Below are 14,945 nucleotides of genomic sequence, written 5' to 3'. Positions count from 1 at the left end.
TTCGAGACAACACCTCGGCGTCGTCCGTAGGGTGGGGAGAGGTGGCAGTCGGGAGTGAATCGCTGTTCATCGCCAACGGATCCAAAGACCCATCCGAAGAGGATACGTCAATATGGGCCTTGGAGGGACTGCATGTGACACTCAAGTTTTTATTTGGATTTTTCAAAAGATTTCTATTTGACTTGAGGGGAGTGATTTAAATTTTTCCTTTAAGAGAACTCTCACTCTCAAATATTTTTCCTTATGGCAAAAGTTTTATTTGGATTCATCCAAGATCTGCCTTTGGTCTTGGAAGTTCTTGCCTTTCATTTGGACTCAAGACAAAATGTTTTCCTTTTGGGGAAAATAGCTTTTGAAAACCTTTTTGAATTTGCACTATGGCTTTTGGAAAATCCTTTGCCACTTTCAACAATTCCTTCTTGCCATGGCATTAGTGCAAATCCTCTCTCCTAACCACTCCCTCACCTCTGGATCATGATTTGCATCAAATCCAGCAAGTTGAACCTCCCCATGTGATTATTTCCATTCAAACTATATTCAAACAAATTTCTGTCTTCTATTCTACCACTTGGAGATTTACAAAGGAACTCCATTTTCTGTTTTGATTTTTGCCCCAAAACCAACTCTCCTCCCTGGTCCTTTGTACCCTCAACCTAGAACCATGAAGATCCACTGGTCTTCAGTTCAAAATTTTCAAACTACACTTGCTGCAAGTTTGGACCAGATTTGTCAAATTTGGTGAAATTCATTTCAAACCTTCTCCAAAAATTCCAAGTAAAATCAGGCAGCCTCTGGGTGCTTTGAGTGGTCATCTCACCAAGTTACAGCTCCAGAAAAATTTATCTCATAGCCAAAACCTTCTGTCGAACACCTGCAGTGCACTGTCTTTGTCAAAGTTCAGAAAGTTTAGAGATTCAGTCAAGTGGCTGCTGTCGTTTTCTTCAGAGGAGGACGTCGATCTCGCCAGTGCCACCGCGTCGCCTTGCTCCTCGTCCCCGCCCCCTTGTTCCTGCACCGCACGAACGCCTGGCGCCTTGCGGGCGTCGGCGACGAGCAGCAGAAGGTGCGCCGCCCCGTGACCGACGCCGGCGGCGGCTTTGCGGACGCCAGCGGGAGACACGGCGCCGACGACGCCACCCAGCGCCGCCCAAACCACCGGAGCTCGCCGCGTGGCCTTCCACTCCCCCGAACGCGCTGCCGCTCTCGTCGTGAACCGCAGGGCGCGGAGCGCGCTCTCTGCCACCGTTGAGCCCGTGCGGTCACCTCACCGTGGACCGACGCCATTACGCCAAGACCGACCCCGTTTAGCTGCAAAATGAAGCCAGTAACCTCCACTGATGCTGCCCGGCCGCTCAAACCACCTGCCAATCCACTGCTCCGCCGTAATCGCTCGCCGGAGATTCTCCGTTCACGGCCACCCCGCCGATCTGCCTATAAATAGAGGCCCCGAGCTTCAACTCGAGCACCCACCAGCACTGCACTCCCCCTAGAGCACGCCTAGCCACTGGAAGAGCCCCGAGGAGGTCTCCTTCCTCGACTCCGGCCGCCGCGACCCGCCACGGGATCCAGCCCGATTCGCCCCCGTGTGTGCTCCTCCGCCTCCATTCTCTTGCCAGTAGCTTCACCATGCATCCCTCTTTCTGACCCGCACTTCAATTTGAAGCTTGCAGCCCTCCACCGGAGTTCCCCATCCTCACCCGAGCCACCGTCCGCCGGAGAAAGTGTCGCCGTCGACGTGGTGCTCCCCGTTGGACGAGTCCACCACCCACCGACGCGGAAGAGGACGCTGAAGCTCTTGGTACCCTCCGTTCCTCCTAACTCGCCGTGGTTCGACGCCGGCGTCCACCGCAGTCTTCGGGCGCCGGCGAGCTTTTCAAACCTGACATGTGGACCCCGCGTGTCAGCCTCTGTTCTTTTATTCGCGAACCATTTTCTGTTGGCGCCTTCGGGCAGAATACGTTTTCTCCTTTGCGCTTGCGCATTCCCAACCGAAGCGTTTTCTGTTTTCTCAGTTAAAACCCTGGAACTTTTCTGTTTCATTACAGATAAGTCCCTGGACAGAAACCTTTATAACTTTTTAATAAAAAGGTATTTTTGAGTGATTCTTTTTCTGACAATCTCCAAATTTTGTCTAGTTTGTTATGGGATTTATTTGAAAAATATTTGGAAAAGTTTCTGTGCATGTGTTGGTTTTCACGTTAGTACCCGTTTCGTGATTGCCGTAGGTTCCGGGAGAGGTGACGGAGCCGCGAACTTCGCCGAGCTAGACTCCGACTTCTCCGAACCAGGCAAGCATGTTTTGAACATTTGATATGGCAGGTGTTTTACATGTTCACGTGAGAGTTTGTGCGTGGCATATGAGTGTCGGAAAATACCTCGTTGCTCGTAAGGCAACGACCCAGTTGTTCCAAAGTTGCGATGACCTCTGATGAGAGGTGGCCTAATCATGTGGTGACATGAAGGGCAGCAAGGTGGTACTGTTGTAGCATACCAGCCTTGCGTCATCCGACTTTCTTCGACGTTAACGTGGTTGGAGCCACGTTATCGATCTTTTCTCGCATGTTCCAAAGTTGCGATGATCTCTGATGAGAGATGGCCTAATCATGTGGTGACATGAAGGGCAGCAAGGTGGTACTGTTGTAGCATGCCAGCCTTGCGTCATCCGACTTTCTCCGACGTTAACGTGGTTGGAGCCGCGTTACCGTTCTTTCCCCTTTCCGTGCTACCACATGTCTCATTGCCAGGATGCGGTTTAGTAAGTTGGTAACCTCTTTCCGTGTACACACCAAACAAAGAGGCCGGAATGATGGTACCTTGGCCCAGGATTAAAGCCAGTCATTCGGTCAGGGGGCATGGGTGTTTCCGGTTGGGACCGAGAGGGGGGGCACCCCCTTAGAGCGCGCGTATAGAAATTTGATCCCATGCTACGCGAGGTTGTAGCCTCCCCGTCTCAAGGTTTTTCTTGAACATTGCCGAGGGTGATCCCTGGCTTCGGATGGTTGAATTGGGTGTGTACTGGTTAGACGTGTTTCTTCCAAAACACCGTAGACGGAACTAGTCCCCGTGACTACTGAAATCCGTTGGCTGTGGTTAAGTACAAACTCTGCAGAGTCAATTCTTTCCAAATCATCGTATCTATGATCAAGCAGTGTAAGTATTATATCCATATCTATCTGTGTGAAAAACTTGTCCCCGGTGAACAAGCTCAAGTGGTAAATTCAGATTTATTGTTATTCCTGTGGATGGACTAACTTTATATTTGTCTCATGCTTGTGATAATTTATGTCCCGAACTATTGTGTTAATGAGTTGTGATATAAGCCCTTTATGAGACGTCGCGCAGACGTCCGACTATGGCATGTACTCATTTCTCACTTTAAATATAAGCCCTTTATGTGATGTCGCTCAGACGTCCGACTGCGGCATGCACTGTCTTTATTTTCTATTATAAGCCCTTTATGTGGTGTCGCCCCGACGCCCGACTGTGGCATTATTATTCCGCATTTTCCGCTCGAGGAGTCTTTCAGACACTCGTTTGGCACCCGCATTATTATTCCGCATTTTCCGCTCGAGGAGTCTTTCAGACACTCGTTTGGCACCCGCATTATTATTCCGCATTTTCCGCTCGAGGAGTCTTTCAGACACTCGTTTGGCACCCGCATTATTATTCCGCATTTTCCGCTCGAGGAGTCTTTCAGACACTTGTTTGGCACCCGCATTATTATTCCGCATTTTCCGCTCGAGGAGTCTTTCAGACACTCGTTTGGCACCAGTATTACTATTCTGTAGTTTCCGCTCGAGGTGTCATTCAGACCCTCGCTTGGCACCCAGTATTTATTATCTCTATGTCTGATCGCACCGGTTAACTTGTTCATATGCTTCATGTTTACATTTGCTATATCTTGTGTCCGAACTGTCTTGCGAGTACGTTCATAGTACTCACCTGGCTTGTTGATTTGGCCAGATGTTGACGAAGGCGATCTCTTGGATGAGGAATTTGATAGCGCATCCGATGCCTAGAGGAGTCCCAGTCAGTCCTGCGCGATCCCGGACATTGGTCACTTGTATTGTATTCGCTTCCGCCACCCGCAATAAGTCTCCTCGAGCCTCACCCCGACGCTCGAAGAGCTGTAGTCTTCTGGAACCACATCACTCGCTTCGCGGTGATATTTCCACCACCGTTATTATCGTAAGTTAGTAGTTTGCCACCCTATCCGCCGTCTTGTTTTAACGGCGTGCATGTAATAAATTGTTGGGTAGTCTCTGCTCAACCTTGTATTATATTTAGTACTCCTGGTATTTTTCTTCTGTGACCAAGATATTGTCTACCAGTGAGAAGGAATTCTTCCTCGCTGGTCCGTAAAAGGGATTGGTCTCTCAATAAATATTTTATTGAAAAACCGGTCGTGACACTGCATGATCATGTTCGACATGATAAGGAGCAATAAAATGAAACATACCAAAACTATTATGGTATCCGGATACTTACGACTTCGCCAGGGGCTTGTCCCTAGGCAACCACTCCTCTTCGCTGAAGGCGGTGGTGGTGGAGTTTTCCGGAAGGAGGGTTCTTCCCTTCTTGGACCCTTCGGCCGCCCCAAGGTGGGCGGCCTTCCTTTTCTTGTCTCCCCCGGCTGGGGGGGAGAACTTTCCTCTTCCTCCTCCTTGTTTTCGTGGGAGGAGTGCGCCTCAGTGCTTTCAGACGATGAGTCTGATATAACCTTGCGCCGGAGACCCTTCCTGGTCCTCGTGACCTTCTTCTTGGCCTTCTTCTCCGGCACCTCATAAGGTGCCGGAACCAGCATCTCCGTTAGGAGAGCATCTGCTGGATCTTCAGGCAGGGGAGCCGGACAATCGATCCGCTCCGCTGTCGCTACCCAGTCCTGTTAAACGGCGTGGAGGCTTAGATTCCGCGCATGGTTATACTGGGGAAATGAACATCTTATAAGATATAAAAGACTTACCGGATTAGCAGGGCGCTTTGCGCTGAGTCCACGGTCCTCGGTAAGGGGAGGAGGTACCTCGACGCCCTTGAACAGCACCTTCCAGACGTCCTTGTGCGTCGTGTCGAAGAGCTCTCGCAGCGTCTGGTGCTCAGCCAGGTCGAACTCCCACAAATTGAATGCCCGTCTTTGACACGGGAGGATCCGGCGGAAGAGCATGACTTGGACCACGTTGACGAGCTCGATTTTCTTGCTCATCATGTTTTTGATGCATGTCTGGAGTCCGGTCAGCTCTACCGGGGAACCCCAAGACAGGCCCTTCTCTTTCCATGCGGTAAGCCGCATGGGGATTCCGGATCGAAATTTGGGGGCCGCCACCCAGTTGGTGTCGCGCGGCTCGGTGATGTAGAACCACCCCGATTGCCACCCCTTTATGGTCTCCACATAGGAGCCTTCGAGCCAGGTGACGTTAGGCATTTTTCCCACCATGGCGCCTCCGCACTCCGCTTGCTGGCCGACCACCACCTTCGGTTTAAAATTGAAGGTATTCAGCCACATGCCGAAGTGGGGCTTGATGCGGAGGAAGGCCTCGCACACGACGATAAACACCGAGATGTTGAGGATGAAATTGGGGCCCAGATCGTGAAATTCCAGCCCGTAGTAGAACATGAGCCCGCGGACAAACGGGTGGAGGGGAAATCCCAGTCCGCGGACGAAGTGGGTAAGGAAAACCACCCTCTCATGGGGTTCTGGAGTAGGGATGATCTGCCCGGCATCTGGCAGCCGGTGCGCGATATCCGCGGCCAGATATCCGGCTCCCCGCAGCTTCGTGATGTTCTCCTCCATAATGGAGGAGACCATCCACTTGCCTCGCGCTCCGGACATGCTTGGAGTGGTTTGAGGACAAAAACGCGAACTTGGGCGCTGGAGCTCGAGTGCGCAAGAATGGATGAGCAAGGAGGAAGAAGGCATGGGTGAAAAGGGTGAATCCTTGTCCCTTTTTAAGGGCGGAAGAAGCTATGCGCCTCCCCACCTACCTGGTAAACTCGCTTATTCCCCAAGCGCCGTAATTGATGGCGCTGTTGGGTTACCCACACCCGTATTGATGAGAATCCCGTGATAAGGGGACACGATCTCTGCTTCGACAAGACGTGCCAAGGAAACCGCCTCGCGATATGTGCAGTGGCTGGTTGTGAAAAAACGGTTCGAATAATGACCGGGCCGTGGTGTGATGTCATGCTGCAAAATGCGTCAGCAGATTAGATTTGTGGAAATATTATTCTCTCTACAGTGGTACGTGGAATTTGTTGTGCAGAGACGGACACTATCCTTGTGTTCAAAATCTTCTATGGAGTATTCGGAGAAGGAACCCGCCTTGCAATGCCGAAGACAAATCTGCGCGCCGGACTCATTGTCATTGAAGCCTGGTTCAGGGGCTACTGAGGGAGTCCTGGATTAGGGGGTCCTCGGACAGCCGGACTGTATCCTTTGGCCGGACTGTTGGACTATGAAGATACAAGATTGAAGACTTCGTCCCGTGTCCGGATGGGACTCTCCTTGGCGTGGAAGGCAAGCTTGGCAATACGGATATGTAGATCTTCTCCCTTGTAACCGACTCTGTGTAACCCTAGCCCCCTCTGGTGTCTATATAAACCGGAGGATTTAGTCTGTAGGACAACAACAATCATACCATAGGCTAGCTTCTAGGGTTTAACCTCTACGATCTCGTGGTAGATCAACTCTTGTAATACTCATATCATCAAGATCAATCAAGCAGGAAGTAGGGTATTACCTCCATCGAGAGGGCCCGAACCTGGGTAAACATCGTGTCCCCACCTCCTGTTACCATCCGCCTTAGACGCACAGTTCGGGACCCCCTACCCGAGATCCGCCGGTTTTGACACCGACACTCCTGCCAGTTGCCGATAACTTATACAAAACATGATCATCTCATACAACAATTTATATCTCATCACATCTTGACCATATCACATCACAACATGCCCTGCAAAAACAAGTTAGACGTCCTCTACTTTGTTGTTGCAAGTTTTACGTGGCTGCTACGGGCTTCTAGCAAGAACCGTTCTTACCTACGCATCAAAACCACAACGATTTTTCATCAAGTGTGCTGTATTAACCTTCAACAAGGACCAGCCGTAGTCAAACTCGATTCAACCAAAGTTGGAGAAACAGACACCCGCCAACCACCTGTGTGCGAAGCACGTCGGTAGAACCAGTCTCATGAATGCGGTCATGTAATGTCGGTCCAGGCCGCTTCATCCAACAATACCGCCGAATCAAAGTAAGACGTTGGTGGTAAGCAGTATGACAATTATCGCCCACAACTCATTGTGTTCTACTCGTGCATATAACATCTACGCATAGACCTGCCTCGGATGCCACTGTAGGGAACACATTATTTCAAAAAAATTACCTACGATCACGCAAGATCTATCTAGGAGATGCATAGCAATGAGACAGGAAAGTGTGTCCACGTACCCTCGTAGACCGAAAGCGAAAGCGTTTAGTAACGCAGTTGATGTAGTCGAACGTCTTCACGATCCAACCGATCCAAGTAACGAATGTACGGCACCTCCGTGTTCAACACACGTTCAGCACGATGATGTCCCTCGAGCTCTTGATCTAGTTGAGGACGAGGGAGAATTCCGTCAGCACGACGGCATGGCGACGGTGATGATGAAGTTACCGGCGCAGGGCTTCGCCTAAGCACTACGACGATATGGCCGAGGTGTGTAACTGTGAAGGGGGGCACCACACACGGCTAAGACAAATCTTGGAGTGCCTTTGGGGTGCCCCCTGCCCACGTATATAAAGGAGGGAGGGAGAGAGGCCGGCTCTCCTAGGGGCGCGCCAAGTGTAGGGAGTCCTACTAGGACTCCCAAGTCCTAGTAGGATTCCCTTTCCTTTTCGGAGTGGGAAAGAAGGAAAGGAGGGAGAGGGAGAAGGAAAGGGGGGGCACCCCCACACCTTGTCCAACTCGGTTTGGCCAGGGGGAGGCGCGCGCAACCTTGTGGCCCTTCTTCCCTCTCTCCACTAAATCTCAATAAGGCCCATTAACTTCCCCCGGCGAATTCCCGTAACTCTCTGGTACTCCGAAAAATACCCGAATCATTCAGAACCATTGTGATGTCCGAATATAGCCTTCCAATATATGAATCTTTACCTCTCGACCATTTCGAGACTCCTCGTCATGTCCGCGATCTCATCCGGGACTCCGAACAAACTTCGGTCATCAAATCACATAACTCATAATACAAATCGTCATCGAACGTTAAGCGTGCGGACCCTACGGGTTCGAGAACTATGTAGACATGACCGAGACACATCTCTGGTCAATAACCAATAGCGGAACATGGATGCTCATATTGGCTCCTACATATTCTACGAAGATCTTTATCGGTCAAACCGCATAACAGCATATATTATTCCCTTCGTCATCGGTATGTTACTTTCCCGAGATTCGATCGTCTGTATCATCATACCTAGTTCAATCTCGTTACCGGCAAGTCTCTTTACTCGTTCCGTAATGCATCATCCCATAACTAACTCATTAGTCACATTGCTTGCAAGGCTTATATTGATGTGCATTACCGAGAGGGCCCAGAGCTACCTCTCCGATACTCGGATTGACAAATCCTAATCTCGATGTATGCCAACACAACAAACACCTTTGGATACACCTGTAGAGCATATTTATAATCACCCAGTTACGTTTTGACATTTGATAGCACACAAGGTGTTCCTCCGGTATTCGGGAGTTGCATAATCTCATAGTCAGAGGAATATGTATAAGTCATGAAGAAAGCAATAGCAGTAAAACTGAATGATCAACATGCTAAGCTAACGGATGGGTCTTGTCCATCATATCATTCTCTAATGATGTGATCACGTTCATCAAATGACAACACATGTCTATGGTTAGGAAACTTAACCATCTTCGATTAACGAGCTAGCCAAGTAGAGGCATACTAGGGACATTCTGTTTTGTCTATGTATTCACACATGTACTAAGTTTCCGGTTAATACAATTCTAGCATGAATAATAAACATTCATCATGATATAAGGAAATATAAATAACAACTTTATTATTGCCTCTAGGGCATATTTCCTTCACGTCTCCAACGTATCTATATTTTTTTATTGTTCCATGTTGTTATATTATCAATCTTGGATGTTTTATAATTATTTTATAGTCATTTTATATCATTTATTGGTACTAACCTATTGACATAGTGCCAAGTGCCAGCTGCTGTTTTCTGCATGTTTTTTACATCACAGGAAATCAATATCAGACGGAGTCCAAATGCAACGAAACTCCACGGAGATTTTTTATGGACCAGAAGACACGTAATGGGCCCTGGCTGCGCCTGGGGGTGCTCCGAGGAGAGCACAACCGATTAGGGCGCGCCAGGAGGCCCAGGCGCGCCCTGGTGGGTTGTGCCCACCTCGGGTGCCCCCCGGACCGCCTCTTTGCTCTATAAATACACCAATATTCTCAAAACCCTAGGGGAGTCGACGAAATATTGATCCAGCCGCCGCAGAGTCCAGAACCACCAGATCCAATATAGACTCCATCTCGGATGGGGTTCACCACCTCCATTCATGCCTCTCCGATGATGCGTGAGTAGTTCTTTGTAGACCTTCGGGTCCGTAGTTAGTAGCTAGATGGCTTCCTCTCTCTCGTTGAATTCTCAATACAATGGTCTCTTTGAGATCCATATGATGTAACTCTCTTGCGCTGTGTTTGTTGGGATAGATGAACTTTGAGTTTATGATCAGATCTATCTTTTTATATCCATGAAAGTTATTTGAGTTTCTTTGATCTCTTATATTCATGATCTCTTATAGCCTCGTATTTCTTCTCCGATATTTGGGTTTTGTTTGGACAACTTGATCTATTTTTCTTGCAATGGGAAGATGTGCTTTGCAGTGGGTTTGATATTACGGTGCTTGATCCCAGTGGCAGAAGGGGAACCGACACGTATGTATCGTTGCTACTAAGGATAAAACGATGGGGTCTATCTCTACATAGATAGATCTTGTCTACATCATGTCATCGTTCTTATCGCATTATTCCGTTTCTCCATGAACTTAATACACTAGATGCATGCTGGATAGCGGTCGATGTGTGGAGTAATAGTAGTAGATGCAGGCAGGAGTCGGTCTACTAATCTTGGACGTGATGCCTATGTAAGGATCATTGCCTAGATATTGACATGATTATTTGAAGTTCTATCAATTGCCCAACAATAATTTGTTCACCCACCATTTTCTATTTTTCTCGAGAGAAGCCACCAGTGAAACCTAGGGCCCAGGTTCCTAATCACAAATCTCATCTCCTCGCAGTTTACATTATTTGCCATTTGCCTCTCGTTTTCCTGTCCCCCACTTCACAAAAATTTGCCATTTTATTCGCCCCTCTTATTCCGTTCACCGTTTTCTTGTCGGATCTGTTTTTGAGTGCAATCTTGTTGTGTGGTAATCATGACTCAAGAGAACACCAAGTTATGTGATTTCTCAAGTACCAACAACAATGATTTTATTGGCACTCTGATTGCTCCTCCGGCCACTAGTGCGGAGTCTTGTGATATTAATACTGCTTTGCTGAATCTTGTTATGAAAGATCAATTTTCCGGTACTCCTAATGAGGATGCCGCATCCCATCTTAATACCTTCATGGAATTATGCGATATGCAAAAGAGAAAAGATGTGGACAATGATGTGGTGAGGATGAAATTATTTCTGTTTTCTTTGTGCGATTCTACGAAAATTTGGTTTTCTTCTTTGCCTCGCAATAGTATCGATTCTTGGAATAAGTGCAAAGATGCTTTTATCACTAAGTACTTTCCGCCCGCAAAAATTATTTCCCTTAGAACCCATATCGTGAATTTCAAGCAACTTGAACATGAGCATGTTGCACAATCTTGAGAAAGGATGAAAATGATGCTAAGGAATTGCCCAACTCATGGGTTAAATCTTTGGATGACCATACAAAAAAATTATGCGGGATTGAATTTTGTTTCTCGTAATCTTTTAGATTCCACTGCGAGTGGTACTTTTATGGAAATTACTTGGAGTGAACCACCAAATTTCTTGATAATATCATGGCAAATTATTCGCAATGGCATACCGAAAGGGCTCCTACTAGTAAAAAAGTTGATTCGGTTGAAGAAATTTCTTCTTTGAGTGAAAAAGTTGATGCTCTTATGAAATTTGTTGCTAGTAAACGTGCTCCTATTGATTTCAATGATATGCCTTTGTCTACTTTGATTGAGCAAAATAGTGATGCCATAGATGTGAATTTTATCTCTCGAAATAATTTCAACAACAATGCTTATATAGGTAATTTTAATCCTAGGCCTTTTCCTAGTAATTCCTCTAATAATTATGTTAATTCCTATGGAAATCAATCTTATAATAATAGTAGGAATACCTCTGATCTTGAGAATAATATTAAAGAATTTATCAACACGCAAAAAGTTTTCAACACTTCCATAGAAGAAAAGTTGAGTAAGATTGATGATTTGTCTAGAAGTGTTGATAGAATTGATCATGATGTGGAAAATCTCAAGATGAAATTTTTTGTGCCTAAGGTTGATGAATCAATTAAAGGTCTTTATGTTTCTATGGATGAAAGTAAGAAAAGAACCGCTATGCTTAGAGCTAAAAGAGAATTTTGAGAAAAAAAAAGTGTTTTCTAGTAATTACTTTCGTAAAAGTGATGAAGATCTTAAAATGGTTGGTGTTTCTTCTATTGATTCCTTGTTTAGTAAAGTTAAGATTGATGAAAAAGGGACTCGAGAAGAGTCAACTTTAGCTAGAAGGCGTCCTGATAATTCGGAGGGTGAAAATCTTGTTAAGAAAATTGATAAAAGTAGGTTTGGAGAGGTCAAAACTTTAACTAGTGATGTGCCCACTCTTTTGGATTACAAATACTTTAATTATGATAGTTGCTCTTTGATTGATTGTATTTCTTTGTTGCAATCCATGATAAATTCACCCCATGCTTATGAACAAAATAAAGCTTTTACTAAACATATTGTTGATGCTATGATGAAAGCTTTTGAAGAAAAATTGGAATCAGAAGTATCAATTCCTAGAAAATTGCATGATGAATGGGAACCTACTATCAAAGTCAAGATTAAAAATTATGAGTGTTTTGCTTTGTGTGACTTGGGTGCTAGTGTTTCTACAATTCCGAAATCTTTATGTGATGTGCTTGGTCTTACCGATCTTGAAGAATGTTCTTTGAATTTGCACTTGGCGGATTCCACTATTAAAAAGCCTATGGGAAGAATTAATGATGTTCTTATTCTTGCAAATAGTAATTATGTGCCCATAGATTTTATTGTTCTTGTTATTGATTGCAATCCATCTTGTCCAATTATTCTTGGTAGACCGTTCCTACGCACTATCTGTGCCGTGATTGATATGAAAGAAGGCAATATTAAGTTCCAATTTCCTTTGAGGAAGGGTATGGAACACTTACCTAGAACAAGAATTAGGACACCGTATGAATCAATCATGAGGGCATCTTATGGATCTCGAACCAAAGATGACAAAACTTAGATCCTTGCTTTATGCCTAGCTAAGGGCGTAAAACTATAGCGCTTGTTGGGAGGCAACCCAATGAATAAAATTTATCTTTTCTTTTTTGCTTTCCGTTCTTGAGTGTTAGAACAATTATGCTACTATTATGATTGTGTTCTTTGTGTTTTAATTAGTGTTTGTGCCAAGTAGAACCGATAGGATCTTCTTGGGTGATAGTTGTTTGATCTTGCTGAAAAAAATAGAAACTTTTGCGCTCACGAAAACAATTCTTATTTTTTACCAGAGCGTGATAAAATACCAATTCTTTTTGCAGTAGATTAATATACAAATTACCCCATGCCTTCCTAGTTTTTCAGAATTTTTGGAGTTCCATAAGTATTCGAACAAATCAGATTGCTATAGAATGTTCTGTTTTGATAGATTCTGTTTTCTTTGCGTTGTGCGCTTATTTTGATGGCTCTATGGTTTTCTTTGATGAGTTTTTGCCATAGAAAAGTTGGAATACAATAGATATAATGCAAAAACAGAGTATGAATTGGTTTGGTACAGTACTTATAGTAGTGATTTATTTTTCTTACACTAACGGATCTCACGAAGATTTGTTGAGTTTTGTGTGATTGAAGTTTTGAAGTTTTGGGTTATCTTACGATGGATGAAGGAATAAGGAGTAGAAGAGCCTAAGCTTGGGGATGCCCCGGCATCCCAAGCTATTATCTAAAAATGAGCAATCAACTAAGCTTGGGGATGCCCCCCGAGTGGCATCCCCTCTTTCTTCTAACGACCATCGGTATTTTACTTGAAGCTATATTTTTATTCGTCACATATTATGTGTTTTGCTTGGAGCATCTTGTATGATATGAGTCTTTGCTTGTTTTATTTTGTGTTTTAAGTCTTGATCCCTTGCTGTACACACCTATTTGGGAGAGCCAAAATTATGTCATGACTTGTTAGAATTGCTCTCTATGCTTCACTTAAATTTTTATGAGCTATGGACTAGCTCTAGTGCTTCACTTATATCTTTTTGAGCACGGTGTGCTTAGTATTTTTGAAGAAATGCTCTCTTTCTTCACTTAGATTTATTTGAGAGTTAGTAAAATTTTCAAGAAATTCTCTCTTGCTTCACTTAAATTATTTTGAGAGAAAGAAAGAAAATTATGCTCATGATCTTCACTTATATTTGTTTGAGATTATGAAAAGCAACACATGAAAATTAGTCCCAAAGTGATAGATATCCAAGAAGGATATAATAAAAACTTTCATGAAGATCATTGGACAAAATAAACTTGATTCTTAGTAATATTTTTGAGATATGATGATGTGATATGTGAGTTATGTTGATGAGTAATTATGCTTTAGTAAGAATATTGGTGTTAAGGTTTGTGATTCCCTATGCAAGCACGAAAGTAAATAGTCATGCAATGAAATTATATCCTACTTGTGGTGCATTATTTGGTGTTAATTATGCTTAATGCTCGCTTATGAGATTATCCGTTTCTTGGTTGGTCGCTTCTCAATCTTTTGCTAGCCTTCATTTTGCACTAAGTATGGTCTCTACTTGTGCATCCAAAAACCTTTAAACCAGTTTTGCCACATGAGTCCACTATATCTACCTATATGCGGTATTCTTTTGCCGTTCTAAGAAAATTTGCATGTGCCATCTCTAATTTTCAAAATAAACTTCTCTTTTGTGTGTTCGTTTCGCTCGCGGAACGGTGAGGGGTGGCTAATATTTTCCATGCTAGATGTGTTATTATCAAGATGGGTGTTTATTCACTTGTCATTGCACGAGAGTAAGGCAAAGGTATTAGGGATGCCCAGTCCCGAAATGAAAAATGAATTTACTTTATGTTGTCAAATAATAAATTCCTTGGAAAGTGTTGGTATGGAAGGCACCCGTGGATACGGTTAGCCATGGAAAGTGAAAGTATAGTTGAAAAAGGAATAAACTTTATTTTCTGTTTGGGAACCGCCTATGATATATCTAGCATGGAAAGTGTCGGGAACTCTAAGTTGTTTTCCTTGGTGGGATGGATACGCCTGCCAAAATGTTTTTATCTCTAATTTTTTGCTTTGAGCTCTGGCACCTCTACAAATCCCTACTTCCCTATGTGAAGGGCCTTTAGTTTACTTTATGCAATTTTTATTTCAAATTTGAGCCTCCATCTTCTCTTACAAAAGCACCAACTAGGAGGCAATATGATCATACTTGAGTATTGGGTGTAGCTAATATGCGAGTGTGTTTCATGAATGGATCAATGGTTGAGCATGATGGGCTAGGGATAAATTATTTTAGCGTTGATATTTTGAAAGACATGGTTGCTTGTTGATATGCTTGAGTATTTAAATTATCATGTCAAAACTAGACTATTGCTTTGAATCACATAAAAGTCCAAATGTCCATGCTATAAAGAAAAGAATATGATATGACAT

This window comes from Triticum aestivum, chromosome 6D (genome assembly GCF_018294505.1).
Source record: "Triticum aestivum cultivar Chinese Spring chromosome 6D, IWGSC CS RefSeq v2.1, whole genome shotgun sequence".
Classification (NCBI taxonomy): domain Eukaryota; kingdom Viridiplantae; phylum Streptophyta; class Magnoliopsida; order Poales; family Poaceae; genus Triticum; species Triticum aestivum.
The sequence above is the reverse complement of the archived record's forward strand: the minus strand, read 5'-3'. Positions refer to the sequence as shown.